We start from the raw sequence: 18,281 nt of genomic DNA, 5'->3' as shown, positions 1-18,281 counted from the left end.
TTTCTGGGAACTAAAAAGCATTCAGCTACTTTAATATTCAGTTATTTATTCAGTTATATTTAATATTCAGTTCAGTGCCGTATAGTCAAGTCTTGTAGTATGCATATTTAACTGGAAGGCAAATGCATTATTTTGAGAGACTATAAAGACAAGGCTCCACAGGCTCCTTTTAAAGTTTTTGGGAAGAAGTAAATGTGTCAAGAAGAACTTGATATTTGTGACATACAACCCAGACCTGGCTCCCCAGTACAATAAAAACATGATTTGTCATTGTGGAAAAGTACATTCAAGTCATTATATGACAAAGCAACTAATAGTTTTTTCCTTAAATCCTAATACATTATTGGATTTTATGACCAAGCAACCCTCAAAACAGGCTAGTGAAAGTTAATTTTGTATAAATTATCTGGATGGTAGCTTCCTTGTGCAGGTTGGTTGATTGAGGTATGCAATGAGCTGAGCATATCTGTTGTTGATCCAAACAAGCAAGAGCTGAATTAGAAGAGTTCAGAGCTGTCCTGTTAAGGAAGCCTGCTGGATGTGTAGCCATCTGAGAATCAAGAGCTAAATACAGTCTATTTTCTTACATTTAATCAGATAATGTGGCTCCACAGAAAAGGCTCACAGGTCCCTCTGGAGAGAATTTATAAGGACTATTTTAGTTCATTAATACAAAGGATTGTGACTATACACAAAACAGAACAAACAAATGTTATGCAATACCTGATATGCTGATCTCTATTTATGCTTGTGTAAAAGCCCAAGGCTCACTTAGGATATTGAGCAGTAAAGTTTAACTACTGAATTGACCAAAGATGATAGACTTGTAATTTTCTGTGTAAACAAGATAATTTTTATTAGATCTTTTAACCTTGATTTTTGTTTAAAGTTAATTTTGAACTCAGGATTGTATATGTTGTGTTCTCTAATACAGAAAATGTTGCTATGGGTAACCTAACAATCTGCAAGGGTGGCTGTGCCAAGAAAAGAGTGCTCTTGTAGCACAGAGCACTCCAGTTAATGGTCACCAGGCCATAGATTAATAGTTGTGAAGCAGAATTTCAGGTTTAAATACAAACATTCTTTTGCTTGTAAATCAACTGGAAGTGAGGGTCTTCTTCCCATTTGGATATTGGAAATCTGTCCTTTGAATTCAGCTGATAAACTTAGGTATTGCAAGTGTAAAGTACATGATTTGGTATAAGGAACTAGTAAATACAATGGGTGTCTAAAACTCATGATTCACATCTCAAAAGGCTTTCAGTTCCTGTAGAAATCTCTTAATCACCTCAGAAAGGGAAGGTAAACTGTACCTCAGGTACAGTTGGCAAGGTAACTGCTCTAAAAGCTTCTCTTATTTTCCAAAGTTTCCCAGCTAGACTTGAACTTCAAAACTTAACTGGTTGTAATTTAAGAGTTTACTTCTGAATAGCTTATGAAAGAAACATGGAGATGATGAGCTGATATGTTTGTCACACTTGTGTACTTAGGTAGCCATGTGTTTATAAAGTGTTGTGTCACATCTGTGGGAGACACTGCAGCTGTTCATAACTTTGTAAGAAATCTGCTGACCTGCTGGATTCCTTAACAGTTTCAAGTTATTGCTTAACCTTTCTGAAAGATTTTTTTCTAAGTTTATGGAGGTATATTTTTTCAGAAATTCTGAGCGTATGATGTTAGAGAAAGCAAAGACATTGAAAGAATAAAACTGCTGAATGTCAAACTCACAAGGACCTACTGAAATTCAGGACAAAATCCAAATTCAGGTAATTTCTTAAGTTACCATCTGTTCTGTTCACAAGTATCTTTTATATACTATAAATATACCATACTGTAACAGCTTCCCAGCTGTGAAGAACCCATTTGCCTGACTATTCTTGTAATTCCTCCATAAAACTTTGGTTTTGAAGTTGGCCATCTGCCTAGATGCCAGTGCAATAGGCATTTATAAAATATAGTATAAAGGATAAATTAAAGCATCTGCTAAAATTAATATGAAAAGGTTCTATTTGGCATAGCAGGAAGTACAATAGCATGGAGAAACTGAGCAGTCTGAATTGGAAGTCATAATTTTGGGATATGGAGATAATGAAGGAGGCACTTGGAATCTAGTCCAGCAAGTGCTTGCATTCATACAGTGTTCAACTATCAGCCTGTGAGTAACCCCATTCTTGGCTTACTTGCACATAAACCCAACACTAAGTGTGTTATGTGACAGAAACAGTTTTTACATCCTGCTACAGCTATAGAGTTATGGGAGATTCATTTTACTGTTGAGGATAAGCCCTAGCAGATGCAGCTTTATTGGAAAGGTAAGGCTGTTTCCCTCTTTGTCACCACTGTGCTCTGTGTGTGTGCTGGGCTGCAGCTCAGAGCCATAACCACACAGCCCCCAAAGCTCCCTGCATTGACTCCTCCTGGCAGAGAAGCCAAAGGGAACGATTCTATAAGCACCTGCCCCCTGCCAGACCCAAATGATGGATTTCCTGCGGGCTGAGAGGTTGCAGAACACACATGCACTGTGCTTTTAGTACAGGCAGCATACAGGCTCTACTTGTTGCTTATGCTGATCTAACAACACGAGCCTGGCTTGGGCTAAGCATGAAGAAAATTAGGAAGGTGATCAGTGCAAGTGCAAATCTTTTCATTAGAAAAAGGCTTCTTTGTGAGGAGGGTGTAAGCACTAAGAGAGTGCTGTATGTATTTCTTCATCCTTGGAAGTTTTTTGGACTTGTGTTTAGTCAGCACTGGGGTTGGAAACTTCTGGAAACGTGTTCCAGCTGTCTTTCTTGAGACAATGCTTTTTCAGAACAAATCTCTCTAGCAGAGATCAGGATCAGGCACTGGAGAAAAAGCAAAAGATGAGATATACACATTAGTTCTCAATATTCTATTATAATCTGGCAACAATGGAATGGCCTTTCCCAAACAGAAGTTGTTGTCTTTGTAATGATTTAATAAGTATGAAAAGTTTGGTTGAGATGCTTTAAAGTTTTTATTTTAACCTAGTAATTATTTCAGTTTTGAGATATAACAGAATTGATCTTGTTTTAGAAATGGTTTTGGTATTTAATGACAGGGTATTTTTATGAGAAAAATATTATGAATTTAATTACATTTTTCTGGTGTATTTTATCAGCTCTGCCTTCCTGCTACTTTATGGGTAGACAGGAAAAGGTGTTCAAATTCCTGTTTGTTAGTCAGTCACTTGAATTCTTCTACAATGTCTTGGACCTGTGTGCTCAATCCCTTAAATATTATGGCTCAGGAAAAGCAATCTTCACTTGATCAGCTACATAGTCTTTGCCTCAGTAACTGAAATAAAGCCAGGTTGGTTTTATATAATTTTTAGCATTAAAAATGAACGGCTGTGATTCAGCCTCTTCTGAGGCTTAGCTGGGGTTTTAAGGTTTGTAGCACATACCCTGAGCACTATTGCCAGCCCTGTATCATTTGTGTCTCCTGTCGTGTGCTTTTTAAACTGGGCGCTGGTTCTGGGTTTGTCTCCAGCATGTCTCAATATCAGAGTCTGTTTATTAAATTATTTTAGAAATTTGCTGTGATTATTGCCTAATCACTTTGCACTCATTTCTTGGCCTTCTGGAAACAGGGATTAACCTTCTGTGGCATTTTTGATCTAGCTAGCCATGGAATCTGAGTGGTTTCTGCAGCTGATAACAGGTTTGAATTTTGTGAAGTTTGCCTTCCTAGGGCAGACCCCAGTCTGTGCCATGCCCAGCTTGGTGTCACTGTCTCCAGCAGAGAGACAGTCCATTTGTCCATGGGAAAAATGCCGCGTCCCATGCAGCAGCAGAAGTTCTGTGACAAGCACTGCAGTCCCTCGGGTGCACTCAGCCGCCTGTGCCTTGCCAAGTCAGTTCCTGGGCAACTGCACAGAGCTGGGGGGCCTGGCTGGGCAGGGCACAGCAGCCACCTCAGCTGGGCTCTGCCAGCAGCTCATTTCACATGGGGGCTGCTGCCAGGGCAGCTCCTGAAGCATCCTGCCTGGGAGCAGTGCTGTGACACTGGGGGAGAGAGATGGTCCTGCTCATGCTTTGCTTTACCTGCTGGCTGCTCATTCTCAGACCTCTGGCTATTCCTCTTATGCAGCTGTATGTGGAAAGTATCTCAAGGGTTTCTCTGTGTGTATCAAATCTAAAAAGAATACATCATGCCCCTAATTCTGAACTGAAGGTTTCTTTTCATTTGCTTCTGTCTGTGCATTTTCTTACTGGCTCCTTATCCCTTGAAAACAAACTTGTTTCCTTTGAGATCAACAGAATATTTCATGTAGGAAACATTAGTTGTGTATATTTAGTTCTAATTTTAAATACTCAGAACTTAATCAGTTCTTTACAAAAGGCTTTTGGGAACTTGGTGAATACTCTGCTTACACATATAAAATTAGAAGCATGTCTGAAGAGCTATCAGATACGTAGGTACATGTGTACATATTTATACACACACACTTATTTTTTTTTAATCCTTCCCTTTTCAGCAGCCTGCTTTTGTGCTTGATATCATAATGGTGAAAGGCAGAGAAATCTTGATGAAGACCAAGGGTGGAGACAGTTGAAAAAAAGAAGAAAAACAAGCCAAAACAGTAAAAAAGCTGATTGAAGAAGCTAAAGACTCATATGTAAAACAGGAAAGACCACTGTGAAAGGAAGTTACTTTTTATAATTTTTTATGCTATGGATAACTTTTAAAAGTTATTAGGAGAGTACTCAGGTGTGTGCAGGGAATCCTTTACCTCAGATAACATAACTTTTACTATCGTATATATTGCAGTGCCACTTGATACCACTGCACTAGCTAAGGGTCTGAGGAATATTTCTGTAACAAATCTGGAAGACTATATCTCTGTCTCCTCATATTGCATCATCCTGAAACCTGACAAGTTGTCAGTGGAGGGGCAATTATTTCTACCATAACATGGAGAACATAATATAAATTTCAAAGGTACGTAGAAAATATGAAATCCAAGAAAATATATGGATTTAGGATAAAGTGATGAGGTTGTTGGGATTCTTTGTTTTTGTTTACTCCAACTATAAAATTTGCATGTTGAAACTTTAAAAGTGATTTTTTTCTTGCTGGTAGTTGACAATGAGGTTTAATTGTGTTTTTCAGTTTTCAAGGGTGAGGGAGAGGGAATGGCACAGTTAAAGCTTCAAGAAAAATGGGAGGAAAAAAACCAAACAAGCCAGTGGGGCTGGCCAGAAAATACTGTTCTATCCTATTAGAGAGAGATAATATTATTTCCAGTTTGTTGTTGAGTTTGAGAGCAGCTGGTGCTAGAGGAAGAGGCTGTGTTTCCCAGCAATGACTCACTGATCTCAGGAGCAGCAGGGAGAGCGGGCGTGAGCAGAGCCAGGAGCGGCTGTCAGGGCTGGGGCACCAAGACTCTGGCAGGGTGTAGCTCGTTCTTTTTGCTTTGCAAACTCCCCAAAAAGTGAATGTTTTGGAAGGGTAAGAAAAAGACTGGGGAGCCAGGGGAGCAGAGACAATGTTTGGAAGGGCAAAAGGAATCAGTGAAGAAGAGTGAAGGTGCCCTTCACGTTACTGATAATATGCTAGCTTAGAGCAGCACAGTGCATCATCAGTGAAATGTATAGATGTAGTTGTATGAACAGCATAACCAACTGAGGCTAAGTCAACTGCAAATTCGAAATTCAGATTACCCTGTATTTCAGGATACTTGTTTGTGTGAAGAGAGCCAAGTGGCCTTGGAAAAGTTAGCAACTTTTAGTTCCTTATTGTGAATTAGCTTCAGCAATGCTGATTATTGAAAATGGATGAAACAGTTTTCTTATTTAAAAACTTCAAGGTAAAAAAATTCTTTCTCTTTGCCTCGCTAGGAAATTGAATTTTAACCTTTGTTATTTACTTCCATAAAAAATTGAGGAAATGAACCTGTATTATGTCCCAGCAGTGCACTTATTTGGAAAGATGTGTGTGTTTGATTCACATTACCATAGTGGAGGTATCTCATTTACTGCCTTGGAGCTACAGTGCTTTCTTCACAGACCTCTGCTGAGCGACTACATCTAATTCCTAGGACATGGAAGAGCCAAGTTCAGTTCTCTACTCTATTATTATTCTGTTTCTCCTATGGCCTTATCACCTTGCCTTAACATTGGGCTCTGTCTCAGTAGTCCTGTTGTAATATTGCTTAATGTTGGTCAATAAAACAGAAATTTGACTGAGAGTTGAAGACAGCAACTTGTCTTATAAAACTGCAGAGGACCCCACAGCGTCAGACCAATATGGCAAGTAATTGCTAGTGTTCTAATATTCTGGTTTTAATCAGAAATATTCTGTATACTTGCTCAATATATATTGCCATTCTGATAGTTTTCAGAGATACATTTAGGATCCCAATAGTTCAATTAGTATTTTTTCAGGACCCTAAATTGAAATTATAACTAATATAAATATGAGCATACAATTCAGAGAATTTTCAAAGGAATTTGTAAAATTTGTTTTCTTTCTTAAATCAGAAGAATTAAACAGAAACATGAATCATAAGAAAAAAGTCTTCATCATTTATGGGTAGAACCTTTATTTCTCACAGTCATATGTGGCAGAATTTGCATCATTATACTGCTGAAGTGAGTGAAACAGTGAAAGCAGACACCACGTGGTCTGTGCTGAGTGGATGGGAAGCAGAAGCAGTTTTGGGCTGACAGATTGCAGAACCATGGTGGTGAAGTCAGGATCATCCCTACTGCACTGGCTATTGTATCTGTAGGCGTCTTGAAATCATGAAACCATTTTCTGTGGATCCTCTACCTTGTTCCATCAGCATTATTTCCCTGAAGAAGAGTGGTCAGCTGCTTCACAGGATGAAGACACAGAGCATGCAGTTATGAAGTCATGTCTCAGAGAGGCTGCTGGGGTTGGTGGGCACCTAGAGAAGGTGCACAAGGACATTCATCCAAGGAGGTGCAGACACATTGAGGGATGAATATGACATCTGACACTTGTTTGTTTAACAGCTGGGACCGTCTTTGCTAGCTTCATCAGCAGTGGAGAAGAGTTTCATACATGTGCCATGCAGTATAAACACCAGATTGCCTCCCTGCCTGCCAAATTCCCAAGACATGGGTGCCTGTGAAGTTGCTCTGAGTGCACTGAGCAATCATGATGGCATTTGCTATGTTAGCATTTGTTCATAGGGCATGAACATGCTGAAACAGGTGTTAATGCAGTAGTGCATTAACAGCTCAGTGTCATGGCAAGGTGGCCACTGTTAGCATGATCTCACACCCTGCAGAAAGTTACACTGATCTCAATAGCACTTAAAAGAGTGCCCATCATAATTAATGAGGCTGTTAACCTACTCCTTGGAGGATGGCTGAGGGCCACAGACTCCTTCTCATGACCCCAGCTAGTAGAAAGGAAAGAGAAATAATTGCTAAATTTCGAATTTTGTGACTATTTAGAGCTTTTGTATAGCTGGCAGTTAAGCAGCTTATACCATGGATTTGCTCCATGCTTCCCCATTGTTTCATTTCCTCCAATTCCCAGATCACTAGATTATAGCCACTGAGATCTTCTGACTGAATAAACTGTTTTTTGATTGACATTCTTTTGTAATTAGCTCTTTAACCCAGTGGCCTTCTAAGATTGCCTCTTGCCATTCCTGTATTAGTTCCCAAAAGCTTTGCTTTTTGCACATATTTTTTTGCCATTTTCTCCAAGGTTAGTATTTTTCAGCAGTTCCTACTTTTGTAGAGAGCTATTATATATTATATGCATTTTCACTCTTGAAGGTAGAATTACCTTGCCTTTCACTTCAACATTGCTTTATACTCCTGGGCTACTTGGCAATCTAAAAGAAGTCATTATCAGAATTAAGAGCTCATCCACAAATCCTTTTGTGTTTTCTGTTTTGTGAAATGCCTCTTGACATAAAGTTGAATTCATATCATAATTTGAGTTTAAAATTCAGTTACCAAGTAGATGTTCCTAAAATTAAAATGGATGTTGGAAAACATATTCTCTTCCTATAATTCTCAGCAGTGAAAATCTGAAAGTGAGAAAAGAGAAGTGGGAAATCTGGAACTCTGTAGCAGTAGAAACAAAGGATGCACAGCAGAAGTTTGAACTCTTTCAATTTTTGTGTGCTAACACTTCTGATTTGAACAGTTAATTGCTTTTGTACCTTTAACCCTTTGGCAGCCATTGCTTTTAGGTATCTATTACAATGGGGAAATTCATTGCTTAGTATAAAAGGAGTGAGGGAAATACTTTATTGCCTTTTATTAGTGGTCTCTCTATACATAAAGTTATACAAGTTACCTTGTTTATAAACCTCTCTCACAGGGGCTTTTCTGTTAGGCTGAGCAGCAACTTCTAAACAAGGCTCCTGCAGTATAGATATCAAGTTACTGACTTTGAGGGGAAGCTGGTAAGATTGGAAAATTTTAATTCTCTTATTCTTGTATAGCTAGACAAAAAATAGAACAAGAATTAGATGTTGGTCAGTGATGTTAAGTAAAAAAAAAAAATTAGTAGCGCTCTAACTTACACCCAGTGAAATCATACAGTATTGTCTTGAGATGCATAAAGTTTGCCTGCAGATTATTTTAGGTCCAGCAATCTTAATATATTTTCAGGCCAGATTTAAAAGTTTTACACTGGGATGGTGATGATGTATGCATATATTGCCTCAGGTATCAGACTTTATCCTATATTTATAATAATCTGGAGAAAAAATAGAACAGTAAAAATAAATCCCCTTTTTTTTATAATAGCAAACACAAATCAGAAAAAAAACCCCACCTGTTTAATAGTCTTTTCCTAATATTGCCTTTTTCTTTTTCTGTTTTATTGTAAATCACTATTTTTAAATAGTCAATATATCTGACAGTTTTCCATAGAGATATCAGTGGCTGCATGTGTGAGTGAAAGAGAAATCCCATGTTTAGTGTTTGGTTGAACTCTTAGATCTTGGTGAGTTGTCTTCAATTTGTGAACTTATCTTCCATCTGTGTAGGGCATGGAGACAGACAGCAGCCTACGGAGCCAAATGGGAATTTCACTCTGTGAGGAGTCCCTGACATGCTGATTCTTGCACTGCCTTGTTGGCAAGACTGTGAAGAAGATACATGACCAATGTAAGAAAAAACAGACTATGACATGCATTAGGCTTTAAGTGACAGAGTTTACATAAGTTCTGAGCGAGTTTAAAAAAAAAAGTCCCAAAATAGGAAGACAAAACTGGCTCTTACATAGCTTCTTACTTTATGATGCACATTTAGCTCAGCTGAGGAACAGGCATATAGCAGTGAAACTTCTCACTGTAGACCTAGTTTGTCATCTCAGACTCTACACAAAGGACAGCTTGGAAGTAGAGACACATTTGTGCATATGTTTACAGATCACAGACTGCTTTCTCCTCAGGTATGTTTTACAGGAATGATGGCACAATTAACAGAATTGGTATGTTTTCCTTTTGGACACTTCATGTTCTTAATTAAATGTGCTCCTTCAACATATTTATGATGTTTAAGGATAGGCAAAACTTACAGAGGTTCTGAATGCAGAAATACCCATTTTGTTGAGTGTTTTTCTTTTACTGGTGTAATGGGTTGGTTTTGACATTATGGGACAGAAGGTATTACACAATTTGGTCCAAAAACTCATGCAAAATCTGGGGTTTGTGAAAGTTCTTCTTTTCTGTGCATACTTAAGAAATCAGTGGGGAAAGAGGGAATGATGAGGTGATCACAAACTTGTGTGCACCTATTTTTTTACCTTTTTTTTTTTAACCAGAAAAAGTCTTCTACTGCCTTGGAAAATCAAATTATTATACGGGGCTTGGAGACAAAGTGTCCATTGCAGCACACATAGAGATTACTTGTAAGCAGTGCACACCAGGTGGCTAAGAAAACCAAACCTGTGTAAGCTGACATAGCTTCAGTTAACAATGGTTCATATTTTGAATGAAAAAATTTCAGAGGTCTACAGACTCCCTGGACTAGTCTGTTGCCTGGGAAACTGCACTTCATAAATTAGGGTAAGAGGAAAATGTGGTTATTAGATACATATTTTTATAATTATTGCTGTAATTTTTACAATAAACATCCAAGCCAGGGCTGTGCAATGGACTTGATCAGCCTTTTCATGTTTGTACAGCACTGATAATAAGGTTGGGAGTTTTTTTGTAAGCAGTGCATAGGAGGTTAAATATTAAGCAAAAATAGTTCTTTTCCAAGTCTATCAGCATATGTGTCGTAGATATAAAATCTCTTCCTCTTGTTATTGATGACTTGCTGTGTCTGCCTTAGATGCAGAATAGACTGCTGGAGGAACGGTTGAATCCCTTCCTCCCAAACCTGGCATAATTGAAAAAGCCAAGAGAGAACAAGAATTGCTTGAACTCTTATAGCTCTAATAATTTTTTATCCTGTAGGTGTCCCATCTTTTCTTAGCACTTGTACTTTTCAAGAGCATGAGCTTAAATTTTTATAAGGGATATATAGAAAGATTTACTTAATATGTGGGAAAGCACAGAGCATCAACTTTTGAAATTGATAAAATAGAACACTTGGACTGGCCACTCCAGACACTGAAGCTTGATTTGCATATCTTTTCAAATGGAAGTTTGAAATACACCAAGAGCGTAAGTGCATAATTTTTAACCTCATCTGAAAAGAAGAAGAAAGCAAGATCATGCTAAAATGCTAAACAGCACTTCTTGCTTCAGCTAACCAATTCAACAAAACCAAATTGTTTTTGCAACTCCCATCTCCTTGGGAGACACCAAGAGGGACACAGTTTGCATTGAGGAGAATGGAGAAAATTAAGGTTAATGTTCATTTTGCTTGAAACCAGATACTCATAGAGAGATGTTGAAAGCTCAAGTCAAAATGAGTTTCAGACAACTGTTCTGTCTGCAAGTGCTTCATGAGGTAGTTCATCCAAAATCTCACTGTAAGAATGTCTTTTGCAAGAGCAGCCATGCTGCTGTCTGGACAACAGCTGGAGCACATGCTGCCAGTCACCGCTCTCAGTCTGGAAGTGTTGTGCATGGTCAGACCAGCTTTTCCTGTCTGCTCTCCCTTTCTTGGTTTTGGCACGTGGCTGCTGGCACGCTGGGTTTCCTTGCAGCAGGGATAGGTCCCTCAGTGGCCACACCTGCCTGCTTGGTTGTGATGTCCTGACTTGTCCTGAGAACTGGCTTTGCTCTCTGCCCTCTCAAGAGAGCTGCAGCTTGCCCAAAAGCTACTTTTTGGGTTTGGTCTCTCCACATTTCCTTTTGCTGGGCTTTTGCTTTTAGAGGCAAAACAAACTCCTTAGCTCAAAAGGAATTATCTTTAAAACTGAGTCTTGACATTTGGTTTGGAATGGCAGGAAGAGAAACTGCAATTTTTATATTACTGCATATGCAGCAGGAGTCCTAGACTCCTACTTCAACAAGGAGAAACTCACTGAAAAACGAATGGCTTTCCTGGTAGTAAATTCATTCTTTTCCTGTGGTTAAGCCATTCATAAACTGTGGGCACTGATCTCTCTGTCAGGGTTTTCCAGACATGGTCTTTCTCTAAGTATCAAGCTACAATTGGAGAATGAATGTTTCAGTCCATAGTAAAGATTATTTTCCAAGTCAAATGAAATTGTGAAATTGAGGAGTTGACATTGGCTTAGTCTCCAAACTGTCACACTTGTGTACAAAAACTAATAACACACGACACACTGCAGTCTTCTGGACTAGTACAGTTTATTTTTAACTCTGTAACTGAGGTAAGTTAGGGAAATTTGGTCTTTATTGCTTCTCAGCTTCCTCCTCAACTCCCTGGTGGTAAAGACCTACTTCTCTTGGTTGTCATTGTTCTATATTTACTTACATTCTCTATAGATCCTCTTTATTAATTATTTTTTTCTAAAACTGTTTTTTTTTTTCCATTCAGGAAAATTATGTTGTAAAAATCATGAGATTCTATTTTTTAGATAAGTGTTGAACCTGGACTGTTCCTTCTAGTTCTACCAGTGGCTTAGAATATTCTCCCTGAAAACATTTAGTAATGTGACTAATCTGTTACCTATAGTTTATTCTGTCATGTTTTGTCTGTGGAAAATTCATATAAACATTGTAGTGCTCCTCTGTGACAAGATGTTGCTTATGTTTGTGAAGGTTTGTTATTTATGGGTGTGTTAGGAAAGGTGGCTTGGAGAAGAGAGCTGGCTTGCTTCCTCTGTTTTTCTGGAATTTCATTTCATTCCAGGACTACTATTATCCTCTGAGTAAACTTGTTGCTACCCCAGTAATCTTTTTTACTGGTTATAGTTACTTACATGACCAAATACAGTTTGTTCTTTGAGAGATACTTTCAAAACATGTTTTAAGATGATGGTTCAATGAGTGTTTTTAAGATATCTGACAGTCTGATAACTTTTGGATAGTTTTATGTTTCTCTAGATCTTTGCTGTAACACCATCCACGATAGCTTGGGGACAATAGTAAGTTAAGTTACTTCATAGAAGAGGCTTCAGCAAACTTCAGATAGATCATTGTAATCCTTTGAATATGTCAAAACCATTAGTGAGAAATTTCTTATCAAATTTGACTTCAGGTGCCATGTTTGAGACAGTTATGTTACAAATTTTCCTCATCTTTGATGATAACACATAAAATTGTTTATTGCTTTTACAAAAAAAAAAAAAAAGTGCTTTAGAAATAAGTGTGACTCAAGTATTGACAGTTGCATAAACCACAGGTTGTAGGCAGCCTTCTTGTTCACAATATCATTACTTTAAAACATAAACTCGATTTATGATGGAGAAGCTTTAAAGCTTCATTTTCTAGTACCATGTTTTCTCTTAAGCCTTTGTTACTCTGCATCTCTGGGCTGGAATAGACATTATTCCAGCTTGTTTAATCTCTTTATATTAAACTAATAATTCTATCTAATGTTTATGATGGGGAAGACGTCCCTAGGAATTTTTTTACTCTGAAAAAAAATGTAATATATTGTGTTTCTAAAGAATAAGATTCAAAGGCCTGAGGTAAAAAAACACCTCATAAATGATTACTAGGAGCACACATAGAGCAGCCATAGTGCTGTGAGTTGGCCACACTTTTGGGGAAATGAAAAATTTAACAAGAAAATATGCTGAAGAAGAATACGGGAATATCTTGTGCCTCCAAAATTCTAAATAAAATAGGTAAACACCTTATTAAAAAATCCAGTATATCTTTCAGGCAACTGAATTGCTTTCTGGAAACACATTAGTTCTAGGCTATGTAAGCAGCAGTTATTAGTGTTCATAGTCAGTTTTATCCAAGAGATGCGTCCTCCAGCGGGTCTATACCAATAAAACTCTGCCATAACTAGGTTTTACATTTTGCTTGTACAGGTTACACCTGCTTGAAGTGTCTCAGCCTTTGTTCCTAAAATGGTTATCAGAATACCATGTTTTTCACCTCTGTTTTTTTGAAGTATCATGATTAATTCCTCAGTGAAGCCTGGGTTGAGCCTACCTCAATCTCAATCATGGTCTAAACATTGGCATGTACTTAACGGAAAGCTATATTGTTATCTTGATTTAATTGTAGAAATGGAACAATGGAATAATGCATTCTATTCACTATTCTAAATAATTCAAGTGACTTTATTCAGATTCCTAAGAAGTGACTGTCAGCAGTGTGGGATTTGAAATAGCAAGTATTGCTTTATACTTAACAAAACATGGATAACTGACAGCCCCTTCAAATGGGGAATGGTTCATTTTGTGATGCAAAACAGATAGCTTGAGTGGGAATAATATTGTGTATCTATATGCAGGATTAAATCCCAGGCAGAAAGCACAGGCAGATGAAAAAATCATATTGCTAGTCTCCTTTTTTCCTGCAGTAAAACTGAATATTTCACAGCCCTCAGGAGAGTAAAGCAAGTGGCTGGTTAATGCATTGGCTGTGTTTGACGTACCTTATAACTATTTCTGAACTTTCAGCTCCCTTTTTTAACCATGAACAGACTGCTGCTGTGATTGAATAGCTTTCTCCAGTAAGAATCTTGTGATAGGAGATTTGCATGTTAGAGAACAGTGTATTTTCAACATAGGTAAGCAATATTTCTGACATCATTGACAACCAAAGTGCTCAAGAGATAGGCAGTCTTCTTCAGCAAAGACTGCCTTCATCCCTTTCATCATTCTAGGAAAGGCTTGGTTTCAAGGAGTTTATTTTTTTAATGAATTTATTTTAAATAGTGTGTCACACATATTTTGAGAAGCTGAAATTTGAATTTTTAGAACTTGTGGTCCATGAAGCTAACTCTGGTAGCCAAAGCAATCAGATGATGCTTAGGAACCTATTGGTCCAGCTCTTTGCAATTGCACTGTGTCACAATGGTGAGTCCTTCAGTATCTGTCTCTTGCAAACCTGCCAGCATATCAGTGCATGGAACTTCAGGAAAACATTTCTGGGGATGCTCCATGTGCTTGGCCCTTTTCCCCTCTGGGGATGGCGCTGCCTGGGCTCGCTGCGGGAGATCAGCCCCGGTGATGCACAGGGCTCGGCGACAGCCAGGGCAGGAGGCACATGCAGACGGCAGGTTGGTGTGCTAACAGCATTTTGCCCATCTGGGCTGCCATGTTCATTACCCAACTGATCCAGCAACCACTTAACTAATGAACCCTCTTAAAAGGTTGAGTGAACTCCCATTGACATTACATACAAAATGCTTTGAAAAACATTTCAGAGCCCCAATGAGTTAAAAAGCAATTGATGCATTTAGAAAGTTACACTGAAGGGGAATATAATATTTTTATATTCTTACAGTGAAAACTTATGCTTAAAGAGATGTTTAAACCTGAAAAAGGCAGGAGGAGAGCAAGTGGCAGCTTTGGGTGTCTGGGCACAGCTTCGCTTGGTAGGAGCTCTTTTGCTGGCAGGTGAAGGGGCTGCTGCCTCAAGCTGTCCCAGAGGGGCTCCTGGTTCACTGTGGTTGGTCACAGTCAGGTTTGCTTGGTTTAAAGTGTAATTGTTCAAAGCTACAGTCCAATACGAACCCTTCAATCAATTGTTTTATTAGATTGCAAAACCCCAAAGTTCATAGAACCACAGAATAATTTATTATGGAAGGGTCTCTGGAGGTCACCTGATTCATTTTCCAGTCAGATTCTGAATATCTCCAAAGATGGATATTTCACAGTGCCTCAGGTCTTTTCCACTGCTTATCTTATTGTGAAAATTTTATTTAAACCATAGCTGCATAACCACAGAAGTGCAACATTCCCATATTTACCCATTGTGGTGCCCTTCTCTGTCAGGCAGGGCAGGAAGGCTAATACAGAGTAAAAAGGGAGCCTTGAAATGTGACTTTGACCTGGACTCAGGAGAATCTTAGATCTTATATCAGTACAGATTATTTCTTATTTCATATACTTCCCCAATAAGCTTTTGAATTTTCCTGTTTAAACCTCTGAAATTGAATCTCTAATAGCTGCATCAAGATTCCTAAACACTCCATGAAAAAAAAATCAAAATCCACTCTTCATTGGAAGGTAAAAAATAAAGAATATTTTTGGGGAGTTCATGCCTCTTAGAAAAAAATATACAAAAATTCTTCAAGGCTCTTGCTTGTGGGTGACTTTTTGTCTGTTTTGGCAGGTGGTCTTAACTTAGTTTTCTATTTTTCTCTCTAGTCCCTAAGGAAAGCTCACTGTGATTCTGGACATTCTGTTCTTAATAGGTAGTGTAAAAAATCCTGATGAAAATGTAGAGTAAAACCTGTGTAATCACTCATACAAAGGACACTTTTGTGAACTGCATTTCTGTGAGGACACAAAATTCAAAGGGGAGCTTGAACGGGCTTTTTATGTCCAGAGGAGGAAAAATGTGCTTCTTGCAAATATTCAATCCTGTCCTCTCACTGAGCTGCTCCCCAACACTTTCATGTTCAAGGGTTCTTCCTTCTTCCCCTGTCCATATTGTCTGGTCTGCCTCCTGTCCCTACCTGACTGTTATTTGGGCAGCAGCAAGGAGAAGTCCCGGCTTGTGCATGCGTGCCCCTGATGAAGCGCCATGTTGAAATGCCGGCATTTGTGCCGCAGGTTTACGATCCCTGCATCGATCGGTGTCTCCATTTAAATGATTCATCTTTGCTCTTGGCTTACTGTGAGCTTTTCCATGAGCTGCAAGGAAAACTCATTTTATATATGTGTTTTTTAGCAAGTCACTCAGCTTGTTACTCATGTTATCTGAAGGAAACGGGATAAGAACTGGGAAGTAGCACGGTGGGTAGCAGGTATGTGCAGGACCTGGGGCTGTCCCAAAGGATTGCATGGTGGGGGGGGCTGGAGACCTCACTCCCTCTGCCCTGTGGCACCAAAGGCACACCTGGCTCTGAGATCTGGGAGCAGGCTGCTGAGAACTGCTCTGTTGCGAAGGATCGGTTGCTGTGGGTTTTAGAAAGCATAGAGTTTGGAGTATTTAGAAGTCTGCCATTGAATCAAATCCCCAGGGAACAATCCATTTTTGGTATATCAAAATAAGTATATTTTGCTTATGTAATCAATCCTAGGGTGATAAATACTTTGTCATCTATTCCAGGCAATTTACTTCATTGATTGACATCAAATAGATATTGTATGGTCAATATAATTTTCATACCTCACCTTTAGCTGCAGTTTCATCTACTTTTTTTAATTTATTAAAAACTCTGTTTCAGTTTTCCCTTTTATTTGAACTCAGAAGTCTCATTTTGTTTTCCTCTCCTGATTAAAAAGTATGTTGTCGAGACTAACCTGGAGTTACGTAAATCAATAATGCTACACAGAAAACGAGAACAAATTGTACCTCTTATTTGCATAATGGACAAGATCTAAAATGAATTCCTCAGGTTAATGAGTGTCCTCAGGGTTGTTTGTTAGAATGTACAGCCTTCTGTGACACCAGTGTGTTACTGATTGAAAAGTACTGCTCAGAGTCAAAGAAAAGAAGTGAAAAAAAAATCAGGAGCAATCAGGTTGGGGGACTCCATACTAAGCTTTTAGCTTTAGTGCATTGATTTTTGGATGCCTGCATTGAGCTTCACTATAAGCTGAGGATACAAATTCAGATTTACCCTTGCTTTGAGGTTCAAACTCAGCCTAATCTCACCTGGAGTTTTGGCTAAAATGCAGCTGAGTCCCCAGGTTTCTGTCACACTGACATAAGGTTATCTTTGTCTTTCTCAGAAAGAGAACAGAGTTCCCCCGAGGGAAGGGAACATGGATACCCTGTGCAGGGTTATGCAGCTTGGTTAATTCAGAAAGTCTGAATCTTAGATGAGACCATCACAGGGCCAAAAATTGCCAGAAGCAGGCAGTTACAACAGCATTAAAATGTCTCATATTTCCTATTCTGTTTCTGCTCCATTACCTTTATCCTCTTGTTCCAGACAGTTAGCCACCTCTTGCTCCTATTAGCTTACTGTGAAATGGTAACATGGCTGGAGGAGCACAGGATAGTGCCACAGGTGGCCGTTCCTGCATGGAGAGGAGAAAGGATAGGAGGAACTTTGCTTTGGCTGGAGTGCTCTGCAAATGGAATTGCTTTTGGAAGCTTGTAGTGTGACTGCAGTTGGATATGCATTTATATAGGTGGCAAAAGGGGGTTCAAGGCAGAAGGGAGGGCCTATTACTTCCCCACCCAGTGTAACATTTTCTATTCCAAACAGGGGGAAGCTGGTCCTTCTCAAAGTTCAATTGAGGATAAACAAAACATGTGTTTTGTTCTTAAGCCTTACTGATAATGAACCATTAGTAACTGAATTTGACCTTAACTATGCACCATAGAAAGGTCATTAACTACTGAAGAAGGGCTTCTACAAAAATTAAATTACACATTAGTACATTTCATGTAATGTGAGAGAATTTACTCTGTAGATCAACCCCTGCACAATGACTCTTGCTTTTTTCCTGTTTAATGTGTACCTTGAATATTGCACTATAAGAGATGATCTCCTTTGGAGGATTGCTCTGAAGAAGGGAAAGTTCAATGGTCAAGTGAAGAAGATGTTTTCCAATTTATGGCGACTTGTAGAGATTGAGGCCACTCTTTCTTCTTTGTCCTTCAGGACTTGAGTTGGAAAGGCATCTGTTTGCAGTAGGACTGCTGCAGCCTGGTCCCCTGTCACTGGTGCCCTGAGAGCACCTCTCACCCATGCAGCAAGTCTCTGGGAGTTCAGACAGGCTTTTTCACCTGCTGAAACATTTCCTTGTTGGGAAATGGGACTTGCTATATTGGGTCAGCAGGTGTATCATGCTGGTTTATGAGGTCTACT

This window comes from Taeniopygia guttata, chromosome 8 (genome assembly GCF_048771995.1).
Source record: "Taeniopygia guttata chromosome 8, bTaeGut7.mat, whole genome shotgun sequence".
NCBI classification, from domain to species: domain Eukaryota; kingdom Metazoa; phylum Chordata; class Aves; order Passeriformes; family Estrildidae; genus Taeniopygia; species Taeniopygia guttata.
Note: the sequence above shows the minus strand (reverse complement) of the source record.